Source organism: Homalodisca vitripennis, chromosome 2 (assembly GCF_021130785.1).
Source record: "Homalodisca vitripennis isolate AUS2020 chromosome 2, UT_GWSS_2.1, whole genome shotgun sequence".
In the NCBI taxonomy this organism is placed as follows: Eukaryota; Metazoa; Arthropoda; class Insecta; order Hemiptera; family Cicadellidae; genus Homalodisca; species Homalodisca vitripennis.
In genome coordinates this window covers 232,961,823-232,984,290 of record NC_060208.1, presented here as the reverse complement: position 1 = coordinate 232,984,290, position 22,468 = coordinate 232,961,823, and the positions used below count along the sequence as shown (strand labels likewise).

The window sequence follows — 22,468 nt, the reverse complement described above, 5'->3', positions numbered from 1 at the left end:
GTACATAAGTTTTAATGTTATTACAAATATTTCTGTTGAGCGTTAAAGTATTATCGAAGCCTATCACACATGGGGTTGAACAAATTTTATTTTTGTATGTTTGTCTATTTGTCTGTCTGTTCGCACAAATCTTGAAAATGAACTGGCCTACAGACTTGAAATTGTGAATGAAGCTTCACTTTTATATGAGGAAGTTGCATTATGGTGCATGTCACTTTATGAGATTTGGCTTGGGTGCTATCGTATTTTTTACATAGATCTTATGGGTAACCATGATGGACAAATAACAATAAATAAATTTCTGTTGTAGAATAAATAAAACTGAATTCACATAAGCGATTTCAACATGTGACACATTAATCACTTACTAGGCTGATAAAATGTCTTTTGTTCACCAGAGATGTAAAAATTTCTTTGCCGTATGACTGACATTCTATCTGTCATCAATGAAATCAGCTACAAACTTTAAAAAATGTTGATTGGACCTCAGCGAAGCTTGTTATGCAACATATGGTCTGGATACCCCAATCTTGTTTTAAATAATAAAAAAAACTGAAACATCTATTTTTGGGGTATGTCAGTACCAGATGGTATTTCTTTATATTCAGCATGTTCAAAATTTTAATAAATTTGGAGTGGCAACTGTCCTGGGCCTTCCACATAAATCGACTGTTAATTCAACTGCCAAGAATTTTATTTTATTACAGACTTGTTTTTGTTCTATTGCATTATGTAAGAATTACTTTACTCTTTTCCAGTCTATTCCGACCTAGAGATTATTTGCCAGACAAGTTCTGCAAAAATGACTGTGATATTGCTGATAGAGAAAACACAGTGAGAATTATAAATGAAGATGATTATAACTCACATTTTAAGTCTTTGTAACTGCTGTTAATTTATAATTATTTATTTATAGTAAAACAGACCACCATAAGCACATATCCAATATCCACCCATTCAATACACCTAATTGTAACTTCTTAATATATCTTTCACAGATATGAAAAAAATCAAGCCCAGCTATGTCGTCATTGGTTTAAGACTGCACTTCCTGTAGTAATTTAAGAACTATTTAAAACACTTTAATAGTAAAATTTACATAAAGTAGCTACAATAAAAACTTACAATTGGCTTGTCACAAATATTTTTAGAATACCAATTAATATTTTAGAACGCCTGTATCACATATCTGTCTTAATGTTTGATTTTAAAAATTGTGTTATTAATTTAAAATATTACAATAACATTTATGTTTCCTGATTAAGTTTTTACTGTCTGCCAGTTATTTGGTTTGTCCGAGTTCTCATTAATTATCATTTATGAAACTATATAATCGAAAATTTGTACTAAATATCAGTAAATAATTTGCTTTAAAGTAACTATTATTACAATTACATAATATAACATATCCTATATGGGCTACATTTATTGCAGACAATTATGTTTTAAAATTAGGTAGATTTTAATTATGAAAATATTGTATTTTATTCCATTGATAAATTATTGTTTTACACTATAAGTCAATCAATGGTTCAGTAAGTATAAAACATGAACACAGAAAAAACTTGAGTATCAATTAAAGACAGTATAAAATGGCAAGCAGAGTGTTTTTTTTCACTCCTTTTAATCTTTTAGATTAATTAAGCTACAATAATCTCTTACACCACTATATAACAGAGAGTCTAGTGGTCTATGTTCATATACTACAGAACTAAAATGACTGAATGAATACTTGATAAATATAGCAACTTTGAGTAATGAAATTTGATTAAATGTGAAGCATCCACAAACATCGCCTTACTTGTTTGTTGAGTGACAAGTCTGTGAAAGTATTCGGCAATACATCACAAGATATAGTATACAATTTTAACCCTTGTATCACCATTGTTCAGTTCTCCATCTATCTATATGTTGTTACACCAGTCTATTAATATCACACTTAACAGTTTCAAGGGATTGGATTACAAAAATGATCAATACCAGCCTTATTGGTCTTAGAGATGACTTATATAGACAAAAAGCACTCTTAACTATTCTCTAAAAAAATGTAGGTAAGGGCAATTGTCTACAGAAGAACCAATTTTTGAATTGAGAATAGCATGTTTTATAATAACTGAATGTTTTATAATGACTGCTATTGAATATATTAGATTCTATTATTAACTCAGTTGATAAATGATAAGGTAATTGACATTTACATAAACCTAAGGAATGTGTCAGATAGCGTACTAATTGATAGATTCTTCATGTTTCATTCGGAGTAATAGAGAACAGTTCATAGAGCAGTATAGCCTATGCCAGTCTTTCAGTTAATCATTAACCGCTACTAAAGACCATTAAACATCAAATATGGTGTGTCACAAGAATAAATTTTAGCCTCCCTTTTATTTATGTTTTATATAAATTTTGTTTAAATTTTTCAAATGTCCTTTTTAATAGATTTTAATAAAGTTAATGTTTACTAGCTGATGGTTTAAATCTACAGATCAATAAAAAATATAAACAGTTCTCTGCATAAAAATGGTTTATTATAATTTAATACATTTTTCTAAAATAAGTGTTATTAAATATTTTTTAAACCAACTTCATGGGAATTTAATGAGAGATGATTTTTAGAATGTGTGCATAAAAGATGCATACACACAAAATAGAATTGGAAAAATTACAACAATGTAATTCTTTAATTTATTAATATACAATAATTTAAGTTATGATCACCTTGTTGGACGTGCAGGAAAAGTGAACAACAAGCATTAAGATTGTACAATTGACTACCAGTCACAATAACATTACTTTATTTAAACACTTAAACACTTCAACATTAATGTTACAGTTGACTTGTCTCAAAACCCTTTTAGAATATCAATGTATAATTGAAAAATAACTGTTTTAAGTGTGATTTTATATTTAGATTTTAGATTCACGTTTCTGTCACAGGGTTTTGGGATGTAAGCGCTTATACATTAGATAAAATATTGTTCACTGAAGGCTTTTAAGACAATCTAATTTCCCACATATACTCAGTTATGTTCTCTAGTGTAGGATCCAAGAGACTATTTACACTGTATGCACACAACCCTGTTTTTCTTGAAATCAATAGAGGAATTTTTGTAAGAAATACATTGATCACCAGTCGCATAATTTTGGTGAAGTTTAAAATTGGAGGGTAACAAAGGGTTAAAAATATCACATGTCAATTTTTCAGATTATTACATTTTTAAGCTTAATACATTAAAACCGACCATCAGACACATAAATAATATTTATACCATCATCAGACACATAAATAATAGTTATACCATCATCAGACACATAAATAATAGTTATACCATCATCAAACACATAAATAATATTTATACCATCATCAGACACATAAATAATAGTTATACCATCATCAGACACATAAATAATAGTTATACCATCATCAGACAACTAGATAAGGATCTGTGTATAGTTAAGCTAAGGAAAAAATGATCTGAAAGAAAAAATATTATTTTATATTTATAACCATTTTTTATACCCTACCACTTCGACCTCCACCAAAACTAGCACAGCTGGTGATCACCTTCTTTCCTGGAGGAATTTTCAATCGATTAAAAAAAAATCACATTGTGTCATTATACAGTGCAAATTGCTTCTCCGCTCCAGGACTATTAGTAGTGTATGGTTCTATATCTAAAGGACTTCTTACAAAATTTTAATTTTGCCAAAAATTTATATGAATTATAGAGGTCAAGCTGTTTTAGTCACAGAACCGCTCGAACAGGTTCGCGACAGCTATGTAGCGGTTCCAGAAAACATTTCAATTACAACGAAACACCATATTCATTTTACTACGTCTCATCGCGTATATATCAGATTTATTCATTGCAATGTGACTAAATTAAAGAGAATAACAATAAATAATAAGTGGTTGTAATTCTAATTCTAACAATTTTTACAAACACTTTAAATTTATTTAGTATTATTTCGGTTAAATATTACAAACTGTATCACATTAGGTATACTAAAAATATTAAGGTATAGTTTGTTTAAGATCAAAAATAAATTCTGATAACATAAAACTGGAAAAAAATATCAAAACATTTTTTAACATTCTAGATATTAAAATAATGGATAAATAAAACTATAAAAAACATGATCAATGTTGAGTTTAACTCCAGTTCACCTTTCTCTTAGTGTAGCATCAGGAATCTGATGCTCACAGACTTGACTCCTGGAATATGGAGTCATGTTCGTCAGAAGAGATCCAAAAAAGGTCAGTGACAAAGAAGTTCAAAATGAACTCTTTATATCGTTTCGACACCAGCAGAGACATCTAGACTACAAAATGTAGTGTAATCCAGGTGAAGAGGTATTCTCATTGTCTCATCAGATGCACAATTATCTCAATCATCATGCATCACAATACTGACTCATCAGGCAGGCAATGAGATGTAGTCTTCTGGTAAACAGAAAGGTTTATCCAGTAAACCAGTCTGTGAGTCTTTTACAGCAGCGGTTTGACAGTTTAGTTTCCAGCATAATGCTGGTTCCTATCTGAACTTGGTGGCCTACTAGAGAAAAGTTTTGAGCCGTTTTGAGGCATGTCTTGTGTTGTAATGATGAATATCTAAGTGTCTCATTTGAAAATGGAGACTACATGGATAACTAATTACAGTCTTCAATATAAATTGCCACAATTGGAGGAATTCTAAATTCAATCAAGTTTGCTTGGCAGCTCTCTTGATACCTGCGATGTGCAAGACATCTACGATTCTTTTTAAACCAGAAACTGTTCCTAGATCGTAGTAGATCCTCTTCAGGACATAATGCCATTCCTTAAATGGGATTCAACGAAGGAAAAGAATGCTGTTCTAGTTGTTTCTGAGTTATTAACTTACTACATGAATCTATGAATGAGAAAAGTTTCTCTATAGAGCTTTTTACGTAACTGGTCAACGTGTAGCTTCCATGTTAGGCTGGCTTCAATTAAAATATCAAGGTGGTTCCTAGAGGATTTGCAATTAAGATTAGCTATTTTTACGTTCTTGCCTATTTTTGTAGTTCGCAATATATAGTAACAAGTAATGGGCCATAATATATTATGTTTAGACATGTATTTCATAGAATATTACAGATCTTTCAATAGTGTTTAAGAAACTGAATTAGAGCTTTTATCCAAGATTTTATTCCTGTGCACTATTCTATGTTTAATTACATATTTTCATGAAATAAAGAATCCTGAATGGAACTGGACCAAATTGGATTGTCAACTCTGCACTATACATGTAGGTGTGACATATGCACTCTTCCTCTGCAGTGGTATTAAATAATATAAGTAGATAAAATTTTTGTCACATGTGTCTCAACTTGTTATTTGCAGTTTTACAATTGTCTGTGTAGAGATTTTCTATGATTAATATTAATACTTATATGTGGAATTACAGTGGATTACAGCTTTTAATTAGTAAATTGTGTTTAAAAATAAATATAATGTGTATTATTATCGGCTGATAAAATTATCGCAAATTAATGTTTGACTGTAACAATAACTGTTTAAAATTACCTAAAAAAACTTCATTTGATTTAATTTTTAGTGCATGTTGTATATTGAATCTCTTGTTACAATACATTTTCTACTAAACTGAAGAATACATAAACATTTTAATTACCATAATAAATCATAAAATGACATTTTGTGTTGAATGCTGGATTGGACATAGTAGGATTTATAATCAGAAGAAACTTTTTCCCTTTATCTTCAACCATTGATAGTACTCAACTGATGAAAGCTTTTGAATTAATAAAATTTGTGTAAGAAATAAAACTGTCTTAACATTTAGAAAATTATAGTATTACTTTTCAATTTTATATCACTTAAAAAAAACACGTTCAAAAATAATAAAAAACTATTACATTATTCAATCATTACAACACGCACAATTTTAGCTTCAAGATTAGTCCAGTTGTATAATGGTACTAACATTTCATTATTCCAAAAATTATTAAATTCATAATTCAAAATAAACTATAATATTGTGGAAAACACATATTTTTGAGATAATTTTGCAAAACAAAAACATTTTTTTATACTCTATAAATAATGAATTTCGACTTGAAAAATCTATATAATTATGCCTAAACACAAGGGAATGCAGTAATGCAAACTAATAGACTATAGGACCTGAAAATAAACTGTATAAAAAATAGTTAGGGATGTAGAAATTTGTATAACTGATATCAATAATAAGATTTATATTATTTAAAATCCAAAACTCTAGTCTACAGCAAAATTAATTAGAAGTATCTAGGAAGACATGCAATAGTAATGAGAGTGGAAAGAGTAAAATTTACTATTGCAAAGCAAATAAATTAATAAATACTCTTAATTCATATGACCAAGTGTTAATGGGCTATACTATATGTAGAGTATTATTAGTTGAAAAGTTTTATTTTATCAGTTGTCATGCAATTGAATTAAAATACCTGACTTTGATATCTTTTACTTTAAAAATGTATTTACATTTTGTAAAATAGACACATTAAAAAAAAATATTGATACTCAGTTTAAAATAGTTTATTGACCACAGCAAAAGTAACAGTGTTACTAATTATTTCTCCATTTACTCATTTTCAACCATCTACTTGAAAAGACTGCCCAAAAATGATTTGGTTTTATTTGTTTTATTTTGTTTGATCAATCATACTGTTTTGTTTATTTACCTGTTTCTTATTTCTTGAAAATACAAATAATTTATCTCATGTAGAAGGTAATTAATAAATAGAAAAATAATATAAATTATAGCTAAAATTGTTTTTAGTATAATTTAAAAAGATGTAGTAAAATACATGTAAGGAACTACTTGATACTGCCACACTAAGGAAAACAAGCTCTGACTAGACAGCCTTGTTACTACAAATGATTTGTTCAGATTGTTACTGTTGTAAATCCACTTAAAGAGTAGGCTACAATTGTTGCTTGCTCATACTTCAAGGAAAACACGTGTAACTGAGGAAAATTAATAGAGACACCATATTGTATAGAAAAATGTAAAAGTTTCATTCTTTCTTTTATTAAATCCCTACACTTTTATTAAAAAAAGATATATGTGCAGATATATACACATTGTCGCATACACAATAATTTTATACATATAGAAACCAGATACTCTAAATATTAGATGGAAAATCTACATCAATATTGGCCATATACTACCTGGTAGAATATTATGTTTCTAGGATAATGTTCTTTTAACTTGTCAAAAACCAGTCCAATTAAAATCATATTAAAAAGGAGATAAACAATTTTAACGGGTTTCATTTTGCTATTCCAGGTATTAGAATAAGACAAAAATTTTAATATTCAGCTCCAAGAAGGAAATGGCAGGAAAATGCATCACTAAACAAAATAGAAAAAATGGATATTTTAGTTAATCCAAATCTTTAAACAAATAAGTAAAAAGTCACAAATACGTAGTTGAAAAGAATATTTAGCAATATTGATCATCCCATCAGTGCACCAGGAGTTGTAAAGCTGAGTTATTATGCCTTATTTGAGTCACACATCAGGTACTGAATTATATTGTGGGGAGGATCTTCTCAGGAAACCTGTCAGAGAGTCTTTGAGAGTGTTAGCCAACCTCCAACCAAGGCAAAGCTGCAGGGATGCTTTCCGATCTCGTAGAATTTTAACAGCTGTATCATGGGTGGGGGGGGGGGGGGGTGGGGGGGGGGGGGGGTGGGGGGGGGGGGGGGTGGGGGGGGGGGGGGGTGGGGGGGGGGGGGGGTGGGGGGGGGGGGGGGAAAAACGCTGTTGACTAATATATTCACTTTTAAACATTGAGGTTATTATTGGGAGTAAGTAGTTCCCAGTTTTGCCGGTTTTGAGTGCAGCAACTGCTGGAGCATATATCCCTCAATAGAAAAGCACAGTAATAGTTGTCCCCGCCTCCCGGTTTTTCTCCAAGCTGCAAAATGGCGGCGCACTACCCATGCCACTGCGTGTTTTTGCCAGACAATAGCGCTACTGACGAAATAACTCGCCGGTTTAGTTCGTTCGCGGACTGCGAGTGGAACTGTTGTGTTTACGTTGTCAAATTGGTTTTTGACATATTGGGAAGATGCGTTGTGTGTACACGCAACGGTTTGCCCAAGGAGACCATTTACCTTGTGCGAGACATGCACCGCCCGGCCGAACCTGCACCCGGATACGGATTTTCAAGACGTACCACACGTTGACGTAATCTTGAACACCGTGATGGCTAATTTTAGATCTTTTTATACCCATTAATGTTTTATTTTAATTGTATTATATACATAGTATAACATATAATATACTATAATATAATATTATAACACGATAGTTAAATTTCGTTCAACATTTCGTTAAATTTGGTGTATTTATATTGTTTTATAATTTAAATAAACGTATTAAAAAAATTATACTTTTTTCGTTCCTAAAGACTTTTTATATGGTAACAAACTCAAATACAACATTAGCGTTGACTTTATTGAAAAAAAAAATTGAGGTATATGTAGCGTTTGGGTATTGTGCGTCCCAAATTGCCGTAGCGCGGGAAGGGTTAATATATCATGTACTGAAATATATGTTAAGATCAAAGTCTATTTGGTTTTCAGTGAAATATTAGGTTTATAACGCAATAAGCGGCAGGCGGGTCAGTCCTGTCCTGTGAGGCCTCCGTGAAACAATGCATGGGCCGACCCAAACTGCAAGCGCTAAGAGTAAAATTATGATTTGATGAAACAAAGGTCTTTTTAGAATGCATTGACAAAACTAAAAGCATAAGTTATGACATAAAACACTGACCTGGCTGACATTACTCGTTACGCTGGCTCTACGGTTGGACTCGTTATCATCAGCACTGATGTGAAACCTACGTTGAAACTCAGTAGCTGCTGATTCTAGGTTTTGGTTGTTTACACTACTTTCATTCCTAATAACAAAAAGCAAAATGGAAATCATTGGCAGTGTTTAAACGCAACTCTAAAATATTTCAAAACGTAGTGTGAACTAAAATGATTCAGTCTATTATCACAAATTTTATTTTTATTTCACCCATGCACAACACCACATCGTTAACAGTGACATAAAGGTTCTATGGGCCATTATTTACAGTTGAGGAACTCATTCATAGTGTAAAATGGTCTTTCTGGTAAATAAGTAATAGCTCAAAATGAACTAGTTTTGAAAAAAAGCAAAATTTATGAGAAGACAACAAAAAGGTATTTTAACAAAAATGTGATCCAAATTATTTATATAGTAATGCTCAGCTCTGACAAACTTAGTACAGATACTGTATTATATAATGAGATGTTTATCATTCACTAATAGGTAAATATCAGCCAATACTGATCACACAATATGAGAAGTTGCAATTTGAGGAAGTTTATTTTTACCCTAATTTTATATTTTTCAACAAATCTGTTTTTAAAATATAACTGACTTTTTAGCTTCATAAATTCTGTAATGTTCAATTTACACTAAATATTTCTCAAAAATTATTTTTATGTTGTCAAAATACATTGCCATGTTTTAGATTATTTACCATAATGTTTATTTTAAAATTCATAAAGGAAGATTATTTTGATTTATTAAATTTTCTTTTTCAAATTGAACTAGCAAAATACACAAAATTCCAGTTTTCTGTTTTTGTTTGTTATGAAAATATTATTTAACAACATACACTTTGAGTACATATTATGAGAACATAGGAACACAGGATGAGAGCATAGGAATATTTAGACCTAAAATTTCCTGAAATACTCACCATGAAAATTAATTAGTATTAATTACCGATTGGTTGATTCACTAAGAGCAGAGTTGTGTTTATTACACTAACAACAGTAAATAGAACCAACCTACAACAGTATTTATGTGTTTATGGGTCAAATTCACAAAATGGGACAATACATGTTACAATCATCTTTACAAATTAAACCCTAGGACTAAAAAAAAATAATTATGTACAATAAGTGTGACAGTATTTAAATTTAAATAAAGAAATATATATTTATTAAAATTTTTCCTTATTTGATTACAGTAACCGTTTTAGTTTGGCATATTCCCGTCCGGTCACGCGTTACCATCAAGTGTACGTAATTTGAGGGTTGAAACATTTCATATATTTTTATGACATAAAAAAGAATTAAAGGTAGTAAAAGTTAGTTTATACTAAGCGCTTGTGAGAACAAGTATAACACACGCATGACAGTAAAATAACAAACTGTTTTAATGCATAGAACGTCTGTTCCTTCACTTCCTTCTCAGTCAGCGTCATTTTTAAAAATAGCAATATAACCGACAACGGGCGGTTCGATCCACGACTTTCGTCTGCAGTCAGTAAGAAGTTGAGCGTACATGTTGTTTACGTTGTGATTTGTGTTTAGTTTGTTACAATCTTCTTTGGATTTCTACATAATTCCAGGTAAAAACTTGCCGTATGTTTAATTACCTTTCACTTCGGTCACTTATATAAAGCAATAACTTATAAACATATAATAAAACTAATTCGATTGCTCAATACTAGAGACTGCATTAAAACATAACCTCAAACTCAAATCGGTTTGGTTTTTGCTGTCTTGCGCAGTGGCGCTATCTGAACTACAAATATTCACATTCGGTCACGCTCTCTTCTCTCACGTGACCGGGCGTGAATGAGAGTGACCGATGTGAACGTGGTTGTGACTTGTAAGTAGAATGGAGTGACCGAAGTGAACTTATATTAATAGATATATCTATTATTCTATGTATACATTACTAGATACATTACAGGCCTTTTACGTTTAATGAAAATTATTATTTTGGCCTACAATTATGCCGATACAAATATGAAACGTTACAATGACCTACAAAAAAGAATTTACTTCTTGTTAATATGATTTAAATACTAAACTGCAATAATTAATACAAGACGCAATTCGTTATTGTTAAAGATATGTAAAATACAAAGTGTTTTATACATTTTAAATTATAAAATTATCAATTTTAATTTGTTTGTAAAAATTCTTCCTAACCTCACTTAGGGTTTCAAGGTAAAATCCAAATGAACTGCTATAATCATTGTTAGGCACATATTTTTTTTAAGATTTTAATAGCTACAAATGATTTATTTAAATAATAGCACTTAATATTTGAATATATTTATCCAATATGCTTTTGTGGCGCCAACATCGAGTAATATGCATGTTTTTCAGGCTGAACTCAATGAAGAAATGGCACGTGCAAAGAAAACATCAGATAGTGAAACGTTGAAGAGACATAGAGATTTAGCAAAAGAAAGACAACGTAAGCATAGGGCGAAAATGACTGAAGAAGAGTTGGAATTAAAGAGAAGTAAAGATAGAAAAACGATATGCTAAACTAAAAAGTGAAAATAAAATTAAAAAAGTTAAAGACATGACACCTCTGTGAACATCGCCGAATAAAAAAACAATGGCGTGATCGGAAAAAAATATCAAATTTAAACAAAAAGAGGAAATTACTAGCAGCAGTACCATGAAATGTTCCCCTCCTAAACTCGGAATCAAAAGAAAAGGGGACGTAAGATAGTAAGAAAAGATAGGAGCAAAGCGCATAGAAAAAAATAAAAATACAGGAGGAAGAAATTAAAAAACTAAAAAGCAAAGTTCAGAAGTATAAAAATGAGACTTGAGGAGGTGGGCAAAATCCAAACAGAAAGATATGCCTCAATTAGGTTCCCCCTCGCCAAACAAACAAGTGAACATGTTAATTGGTAAAGACAGGGTTTTCACAAAAAGTAAAGAAACAGTTGTTTTTAGGATATGCTTTAAGAAAACAATTAAAAAGTCAGGTATCTAGAGTAAATAACAAATCCAAAGAGCACCAGTTAGTTACTAAGATGATAGGGAATAAAATTTTAAAAAGGTATAGAGTTCAGAGCCATTTTAAGGATCTAGTATCGTATAAAATGAACAGAAGAATCGGAGGTGAGTTCAAGTACGAACGTAAGCGGAAAAAATGTATTTATGACCAACAAGCAAGAAATGTCATACAATTTTATGAAGACGATACGGTTAGCCGTATTTGTCCTGGCAAACGAGATTTTATTATAAAAAACAAAGAAAAAAAACAACGCAGAGTCTTGTTGGATTACAAGAAGAACTTGCATAAAAGATTTGTCATTGAAAGCAACATAAATATTTCATTATCAACATTTTCTAGACTATGCCCGTTCTGGACAACTTCCCCAAAAGCAGCCGACAGAGAAACTTGTGCTTGCATCAAACACCAAAATATAGACCTGAAAATAAATGCTTTAAGAAAATTAAAAGTTATAATCCCAAAAATAAATGCCAATGATGTAATTGACACCATTGCCTGTGATCCAAGAAATGAGTTCTGGTATGATGAACCTCTGTGAGAAATGTGAGAATGCGCACATATCTTACCAATATGACAATGACTTTAAAGTGAAGTTTTATCAATGGCAAACTGTTAAAGAAGAGAAAGTCATTAAGGGCGGAAAAGAAAGAAAATATAGTAAAAATTGTAAAGAAGAAAAATATACAGAATGTTTTCAGAACTACGTAATGAGCTCAATAATGAAGTAATAGCTTTCAAGAAGCATGTGTATTTTTTACATACAGCAATCTTCAAAATTAAAGCAACTTAAAGCTAATTTGACAAGAAGGAGAACTATTAGTGAGGATAGATTTTTTCTGAAAATTTATATTGCTAAGCACACACAGGAAATCCAATCGGCACATTTTGGGTGCCTCAAAACTACAGATAACTTTAAATACTGGACTGTATTATGTTAAGAATAATTCTGGGAAGTTGGTAGGAAAAAGCTTCTGTACAGTATCTGATCATTTAGACCACCAGGCCCATGCTACTTGGGCACACATGGGACCCTATCCTAAAACATATCAGAGACAAATAACCCAGCCACTAAGGTTATTCATTTTTTATTCTGACGGTCCTTCAAGCCAATATAAGAAATAGGTACAACATTTTTTCTCATGAAAACCAAAGTACCAACATATTTTAAGAATTTAAAATTTATGACTTGGAACTATACAGAGGCTGGCCATGGCAAAAGGCCCAATGGATGGTGTGGGAGGAGTATTGAAACGCATGGCAGACGAAGTTGTTAGACATGGAACCGATATTACCTGTGCTTCAGATTTTGTGAACACTTTAAAGAAGAGGACAAAAATTTACTTAATTGAAATAGACAGTTCAAACCGTTGATGAAATGAAAAAAGAAGTAAAAGCATCAGTGATCCCACCCATAAAAAATATCACGCTGGCTAGGCAGATAACATGGGGTTCGAATAGCATAATGTATTCAAGAAGTTTATCTTGCTTTTCTTGTAAGCCAGATACATACTGCGACCACTATACTATTGGTAAAGTTTTTGAAAATACAAAAAAAAGAAAGATTCCCTGCAAAGCTCATAGCGGAAACAATTATAGTAAAAAAACTGTGTACCACATGATTTATTCGACATCGTCTTCTGAAGGAGATGAAGATAATCCAGCTATTGCAAATGAAGAACAAAAAAATAAAGCCACCAAATTAAGAATAAAATATGAGGCTGAACCGGATAAAACAAAGAAAAGAAATATCCATAGAAAATAACACTTCATTTGTCTCATATTCCAGTCCAAAGAATAAGCTACTTGTGAAAGACAAGGTAACTAATCGTATATTTAGCCTTAGGTATAAATACTAAGTAAGCAATCTCTCTCTTCCTTACATTAAAATATTTGCCTTCATCTTCAGCTTTTCTACATTAGAAAACAAATGTAATTTTGATCATGATAGTATTTTGTCAAACTATAGATATTTTTTACAATATTATTGATTAAGACATGTAATGCTGATATTTTACAAATGTATTTAATAATTCTGAGGCTATTAATTTCATTTTATTATTAGGCTATCCATGAGGCTCACCATTCTTCCAAGAAAATCGGTAAAAATGACCGACTTTCTACAAAGGACATCGATAACCTGCTAGCTACTGAAGAAAGTCAAGACATGTAATTTTTGTACATTTGTTCTCAAATATTAATTTTAAGATGTTTGATTTGTCTTTATTTCAAAGTAACGTTGTTATTAAAATAATTTGTACTATTGAAGTTCTTTTTTTTTCAAAACGCATCTTCCTTCGTGTCCTAACTTAAAACGCATTATCCAAATAAAATCTTGTCACAATGGTTTTTTAATACTACATTAAATAAATCTTAAAATTGAATTTGAAGGAAGAAATCACTTCTGTCACGTAGGTTCACTTCTGTCACGTACAGTTCATTTCTGTCACGCTCGATTCACTTCGGTCACTTGCAGAAATGTATTAAAATCGTTTAATTCCTATGAAAAAATAATTCAATTTAACATTGTTTTCCTTGTTTAAATACTACTCTAATAGCACATGATAGGTAGTTAAGTGATGGCATTGATTTTAGCTTTTTATAAGTAACTTTAGCTAACTAAACATCGTAAACGCATATTTTCTTAGTTGTTTTTTAGGAAAAAATGAAACATTAATCTAATATAACAGTGTTGAATCCCATACATATACAGATAATACCGTAGTTATTTAATAAAAGTTAGTATTTTATGTTTCTTGGTTTTATTTTGGATAGTAATGATAAAAAAGGGAGCGTGACCGGAGTGAATATTTTACATGCTCTATCACACGAAAAAATGTATAAAAATAAAACTAACCTGAAATTGAGCTCTGCTGTGATGAAGGTAAGTAAGTACATTGTTTAAGGTTTATAAACAACAACGTTGAAAGTATTATCTTTAATTTTTTTATTTAACAAAGTTTTGTTAAAATTATCCCATTTTGTGATTTTGACCCTTATGATACCCATATGATAAATCAAATATCAAAACATGAGAGCATGATTAGCTAGCAATATTACAAGGGTTGTCTAAAAAATAACAGATGTTTTAACTCATCGTGGTGGTGGCGGGATTCACCTAATTTGCATTTTCTGTGATTTCTTTATTGATTGGTTTCTTTGCTTAATATGTGCTGCAATATGAAATCCTGCCACTTATGAGAGGCAATTTGTATTTGATTTATGCAGGGAAATACCACTGACTAATTGAAATTTACCACAAACTAGTAATGTGTATCGGAAAGAACAATGAGTGAAAGTTCAATACAGCAATGGTGTACTGATTTCTAAAATGGCTGTACCAGTGTTCACAATGAGGACCACAGTGGTCAGCCTAGTCTTGTGACTGGTGAACTGTTGATTAAATCCAGAGATAAAATGCATGGCAATTTTAATTTTCACCATTAATAGAACTTTTGGAACATTTTCCTCAAATTTTGAAATTGTGATAAAAAACTTGACTACCACAAATTTTCTAACTAGTGATTTCTGAAAATTCAAATGAAAAACCACGAAAAACAGAGAGTGGCTACAGCACTGGTCTCCTAAGAAGACCACGAAAAAAATGGTAACAAAGTTCCAACTGGGAACCAGACTTGGGTGAAACGTATTCATTGTGATATAATCAGTTAATACCGAAGCCAAAATGCATACCATGGTTGAAATTGCAAACAACAGATTTATACACAGGAAAGTATTGGAACAACATATGCCACAATAAGATAAATTACTTTAACTTGAATGGTGATTATGTAGAATGATAGCTTAAGAATCTACCTTTTCAATAGAATAAATCTTGATTTTAAATTTCTTAAACTTTTTATTTCAAAGTGTTGATGTTTTCTGGACAGCCATCGGTTACAGGTTAATAACGTACAATGGACTTGAAATTAAAATAAAATGTTCATAATTTGTTGAAAATTCAGAATCCCATACATATTTAACAATCTTGATTGAATTGAAAGAAATCATTTGACAAAATTGATAGGGTTTAAATAATTAAATTAAAAAACTTGGATTACTTAATTAATTACATGTACTTACAGTAAAGTGGGTCTTTCCCATTGGGTAGTTCTAGCAACATGATTGACATAGTATGTTCTACCATTGGCATCTTGTCTCTCTTCCCAACCAGTCGGCAACGCACCAAAACTTTCATCACCATGGGAAACATACACAGCCTGTAAAAAAACAAGAAAATATTTTGTAATTTAGATGTTTTTAATATGTTGTTTTGTCAATAAGTTTTATGGATACTACTGTGAGGTACACTGAAAATTAAATCCCACCGCTTCGCCAGAAGAGATTGGAGGTTTTGATGAAATAATAAATTAATATATTGTTATGTCAATAAGTTTTATGGATACTACTGTGAGGTACACTGAAAATTAAATCCCACCGCTTCGCCAGAAGAGATTGGAGGTTTTGATGAAATAATAAATTAATATGTTGTTATGTCAATAAGTTTTATGGATATTACTATGAGGTACACTGAAAATTAAATCCCACCGCTTCGCCAGAAGAGATTGGAGGTTTTGATGAAATAATAAATTAATATGTTGTTATGTCAATAAGTTTTATGGATATTACTGTGAGGTACACTGAAAATTAAATCCCACCGCTTCGCCACAAGAGATTGGAGGTTTTGATGAAATAATAAATTAAGTCAGGTCGATGAGTAAACTAGAACTTTTACCTTGAACTAAGAAAATATTCCGAATAATTTTAATCTCCCTACCTGAGCAGGTGTTTCTACAACATTGGCATTGGGTGGCACGTTGTTTTCCAACATTTCCCATCCTGGTTCCCCTTCTTCTAATCTTCTTGTTCTATCCTCATCTTCTTCAGTTCTTTGGCCGTCTTCACGAATATAGGCATGGTACAGTTCCAAATAGCCTTTAACTCGGGAACGAGCACTACAAGTAAGATAAACTTTTTTTTATCATTGGAACTTAAAACAATGTTTAAGCTTTAGTCTTATAACTAAAGCAGCTATGTGATGAAATAAGTGTTGCCATAATCCTTTGAGCATATTCAGAAACGAAACTTTTGTATTTCAGATTTCAAACATATATATTTCTTGTCAATACTAAAACTTTCGTGATAGTCTGGACTGAGTGCACAAGTGTTTCTAAAGCTGTACTGCTTAAAAACTTTGGATTTAAAAGATCTGTTAATCCTGAATAATATTAAGCTGTTTGAGCACATAGTCATTCCAATATCTCTAGACTGTCAATTATTAAAGTTAAGTGTAAGTATTGTTCATAACTTTAATGTGAATATTTATAACAGTTGAATGAGTTCTTCGCTTGTCTTGTTTCTTGCATACAAATAATTTTTTAATCTAAAAATTAATGTAAAAGTAAAGCCTTATAAAACAGAGAGGTTTCTTTGAACAAATCAAATGTGGAAACTGTGTTCTAAAGAAGGTATCTTTGATCAACAGTAAACTTTTCAAATTATACTTGTTAATGTTAGTAAAATGTTACTAAGTGGATCTCACTTAGTACTCGTGGATGGATCCCCTTACTTATCGGGAAACAGTTTGTATATTTTAAAAAATTTAAAAAATGCTAAATTTTAATAGTTTTTATAAGGCTTTACATTGGAACTTGTTTTGTTTACTTTTATTTTTTTATTTATAATGCCAAAATAATCCTAAATTGAAATACAAAAAGAGATCTAACTGTATATAAACGTTCCTTGCAATGTATTGAAAAAGAAAAAAGTGTAATAATATATCATTTAATTCAATAGTAAACAGTCTACATAGATTTTACCAATGTTGTACACAAATAACAAAATAGTGCCTGACATTACAGGAATTTCAACAGCCAGATTCAAGGTTAAATAATGATTACCAGGAAACCACAAACCAGGAAGAATTTTAAGAAAATCTTTGATACAGTCTGAAACTATTTAATACGATATTCATTTTGAAAATAATATGTTTAATGGTATTTTAAATATAAATTTATAAATAATTTATGTTGATAAAATTTAGAATTATTAATTCCAAGGACAACCTATTCCCTATAAGAATATTGTTAATATGTGACTTAGCCAAGTTCTTTCCAAGCCAAGTCTTAAACTGATTTCCATGTTTTATAACACACAGTTTTATATAACCTACATCTTCATAGCAATATTTGTGATGACTTGCAGTACTTTCCTTATCCAAGATCAAACCTACATCTAGAACATCCAACAGATACAGTAATGATATATAGAAAATATAAATTTGGTTTCTGAATATTAATTATTAGGATAAATACAAAGCGTGTATTTTTTTACTGGTTGAGGCAATATTTGATATACAGTAGAACCCCTCATATCCGGCCACCACGGGACCGAGCCCCTGGCCGGATAACGATTCGGCCGGATAAACCAACCTACAGTACACAGCACTTGACGAAACAAAACAATTGTACTGTACTGTACTAACCGCACTGGAAATAATCAACGAACTGTTTACAGGTTAAACCTATTAGCTCAACTGAGGACAACACAGGAAAATGTAAACAAATAGATACACCAAAATAACGCAAGAGTCGTGGAAGACTAGTGCGTGCAACTGCGCGTCTGCAAGCCGTGGTAAATAAATTTCGATATTGGCTTCCGGGAAGTGGCCGGATAAACCGAGGTGCGGTAAAACCGAGGCCGGATATGAGGGGTTTCTACTGTATATATATATATATAAAAGTACATGAAATGTAAATATCCAATATGTGAGGGTGCATACTAACCTTCGAGGCCTTAAAATGTATTGCTTAGTTTGAATAGTTCTTCCTTCAACTTCCTTGGGTAAATCGATTAATGTCAACTCTACCATTCCCAAGAAGTCGTCTCTGGTGAGCCGGTTCTCATCAAACACCTGAAGCACCAGCTTGTGATGTGTGGGTTTCACCTGAAAATTCCATACGGCTTGGATTACCAATTAGATTTCAAAAGTTTAGCAAATAAATGGAAACAGAAAAGAAAAGGAGAACAACAATAGAAAAGGATTAAGAGCAAAGAAGCTGGTACCCAGAGTCCCTTTAAATTCGAACCCAACTTAATCATGTGGGGTGGAGGTGGATGTTTTAATCCTTTCGTAACCATGACCACAAAATTACTATGTTCCAAAATTACACACCACCATTTCAGGGATATGCCTCATAACTGCATATGCTTAATATCATGTGTTTTTTTACAGCTGTAAAAAACCCCTAGGTTAGAAGTTTAATAGAGACAGAAAACTGATTTCAGTGTCAAAATGTGCAGAAATGAATTGCCTTCAATGAAAAAAAAACAAGTTTTGCTTTGAAAGCGATTTACTATATTTTTTACTATGGGTATAGTTAAAATTATGTTCTGTATATTTTTTGTGTTCCAATTAACAGTTAACAAAATAAAAAAAAGTTTGTTAGTTTTTTTTTTACTAACAAACATGCATCATAAGACACATTAATAGTGAAGACAATTATTAGAATATAAAGTAAATAAAACAAATAAAATTATTTATTGGAGGTTTTTGAGAAAATGAGCTATATGGAATAAATGACTCTTCTAAAAATGTCCTATACATATGTTGTATATATGTTTTCATTATGTACAAAAGTGAACAAGTTAACTGTCAGTGCTAGCATAATTTCTATTATGGTTGAATCCAAAGAAAGACAAAACTACATTTGTGTAGTTGTTGTGATGGTGAATTTATTTAACAATCATTTTTTAGTGATAAATGTCCCAAAACAGTTGTGGAGAACTAAAAATACTGAATTGGTGATATACTAACAACCGGTCCAGAGCAGAAAAGTTAAGCCATTGCGATGTTGCCAGCTATTCTACTTTTCTGTCAATATAACAACAACTGGTCCTAAAAGGGTTACTTGACTCACACTCTGCTCATAACCCCTGAAAGAGAAGTGGCCATAATTCCTCTAAGTAGCCAAGATATATAAGGCCTTAAGAATCCACTCTGAAATACCTGCATCATGCACTAAGTGATCGTACACAACAAGAAGATATTACAAGTGTCAATATTAGATTCTTGAGACAGAGCTAGCCTTTCACCCTTTCTTTGACTAGTAGCCTCGACCATTACACGAGTGCACCCTTTGTCTGCTAGGAATTATACAAAATTATACAATTACAAAATTCATTGTTGAATTTTGTAACAATTGTAGTGAAGAACCCACTGATTGTAATGAATTACAATCCTTAGGATTTAGGATGAATGCTTTTAAAATTCTATTTAACTGTTAGAAATGTGTACAAAAAAATAAACAAACAGAATTCATTAGTGGATAACTTATAAAGAAAACAAATTCTCTGTGTACATATTTCCCTTAGCATTTAAGAACTATATAGCTTGAATACTATCATCTAAGTTTCCAGCTTAACACAACGTCAAATCACTACTTAGATAATTAATTTCTTGAAATATTTTACTATGATATTATATTATATTATTATTTACTATATCTTTATATTTTAAATTTTTTTATATTTTAATATTTTTTTTATATTTTAATATTTAACCATCACCAATTAACAGATGATAAACCAAAACTTTGTGAAAGATTTTGAAGTTGATTCTCCACAGTGAAGCTGAAACATTTCAAGAATATAATTGTGTTGGCATTTCAACATGGTGTCAATAAGAAAACGTACACAATAGTTATCACATTGGCCTTGTAAGAAAGGGACAAATTTTTGTTCAAGTTTACAATTTCTAATTTTTTTACAGTTTTATCAGTTTTAGCGTTTTAAATTTTTATGGTAATTGTGGCATTAGTAATAATGTCCTGTTTTATGAAATAACTTAGTTATTCTTTCAGATAAAAAAGTTTCAATTTTTTGTTCACTGTGTATCAGCATTGTACACAAAATTCTAAATTTTATACACTACACTAGGAAAGTAAAATTTAAAAAATGCTTTTCATTGGATTATCATGTCATTAACCTTGGAAAAAATTTAAAATTTTTAATTTGTTTTTTAAGCTATTGCGTTTTTATATTACAAAATACTGGATACTGCAGGACTATTAGGATCACTGTTTTGATAATTTAGAATCCTACATGTAAATATATTTGTTTATCTTGGCTTGGAATTAGTTTGAACTTATTCCCGTAAGTTTGTGGCTAAGATTATTTATTCATAAGTTGACCAAGCTACTTCAGCGTTCTTTATCAGGTTTGATAATCTAAAATGACATAATTGGTCGGTGCATGTTTACCTAATTGCCTGCACTGGTTGGTTTAAACAATCCTTATTTCCACTTCCATTACCTTGGTGATATATTCTCTTATAAAACCGTGTTTACCACTTACATGACATGGTTATCTAAAAGTCAGTTGCTACCTCTGTCATTTCTAGACTGTTTGATCATTTGAAATTAAAATTTGAGGACCTTTCTAGGTAAATGAGACCTACTTTTTGGTTTATCAAAACATGTTATATGTTAGAAGGATATATGTGGTTATGTCACAAGTGTTTCATCTGTTCTTATAACATATAACGTTGATAAATGTCTCAATCTGTTATACTGTTCAATCAACTGTCGTTAATAATAAACTTACAACAGTAGTAAAGAATGTTGTAATTTTTAGTTTAAGGAAATGTTTAATATGTTTGTTATATGATTTTTCATGCTTTTCTTGTCTACTGTATTCTAAAATGGAATAAAATCGGTTTACTTATTTATAAGGAATTATACAAAAGCCAACTCTGTAATTTCTAGACAATTTGACCAATTGTAGGGATTTTTGTAGGTTAATGACTTTTTAGAGTATCAAAAATCTTGGGGGTAGCCCCAACATTAAGTAAATAGTAAAAAAACCTATAGTGTCACTGGGATTGAACATTTTAATTACCAATCTATTTTTTGAGACCAGAACTTTCCGTATTGATGCCAATTTAAACAATATGAAATACTTAGACCTGTTACGAACAACATTGTACAAATAAACTAATATAAGATGTGCCTTAGTACGGTGTTCCACCACTTTACAATGTGCTTATTTAAACTTTCTTAGATCAGACGTTTCCTTGTGCTAGAGTGAGTTCATCAGAATGTTCAACCATTACATTTTTTATTTTGGGGTTTTCTTAAAAATAAAATTCATGATCCAAGACCTGGAAAAGCTTGATGAACTAAGGGCATAGACCAAAGAAAAAAATATACTGGACATTCTCGTAAAAGGGCCATTCTAAAGCTGAAGCCGAACCACTCAGATTTTACCCTCAGTTTGATTTCAACTTGTTTCATTAAAGTAAAGCTTTAATTTTGATTTTTACTAGAATTATCAATAACAAAACTTTTCTTAACTACAAAACATTAAAACTTTTTTCTTTGAGACAAGGTTTGGTCAAGCAATTTTTGTTAAAAAAAAATCTGGGAATGAAAAAATTTGTATTCTTCGTATTTTGTGCAGTTTGGCTACAAATTGTCGTAAGTGGGGGCCGTTTCCATGCGTGAGTCAGCTACCCAGGCTATGCAGAGACACAGTATATTCAGTATTGCACATCTATTGTTGTCATTTAATGCAGTGAATTTTTTTCTTTCTTACATTTGTCAATTAAACAGATCAAATATTTTAATT

The 22,468-nt window shown here is 31.0% G+C and overlaps 1 protein-coding gene across 2 annotated transcripts in view; it reads right to left on the bottom strand.

Annotated features, from left to right (window-relative positions):
* Positions 1-22,468, bottom strand: part of LOC124355491 (E3 ubiquitin-protein ligase Nedd-4) — a 115,983-nt gene that overhangs the window by 56,182 nt on the left and 37,333 nt on the right. The window lies entirely within an intron of this gene.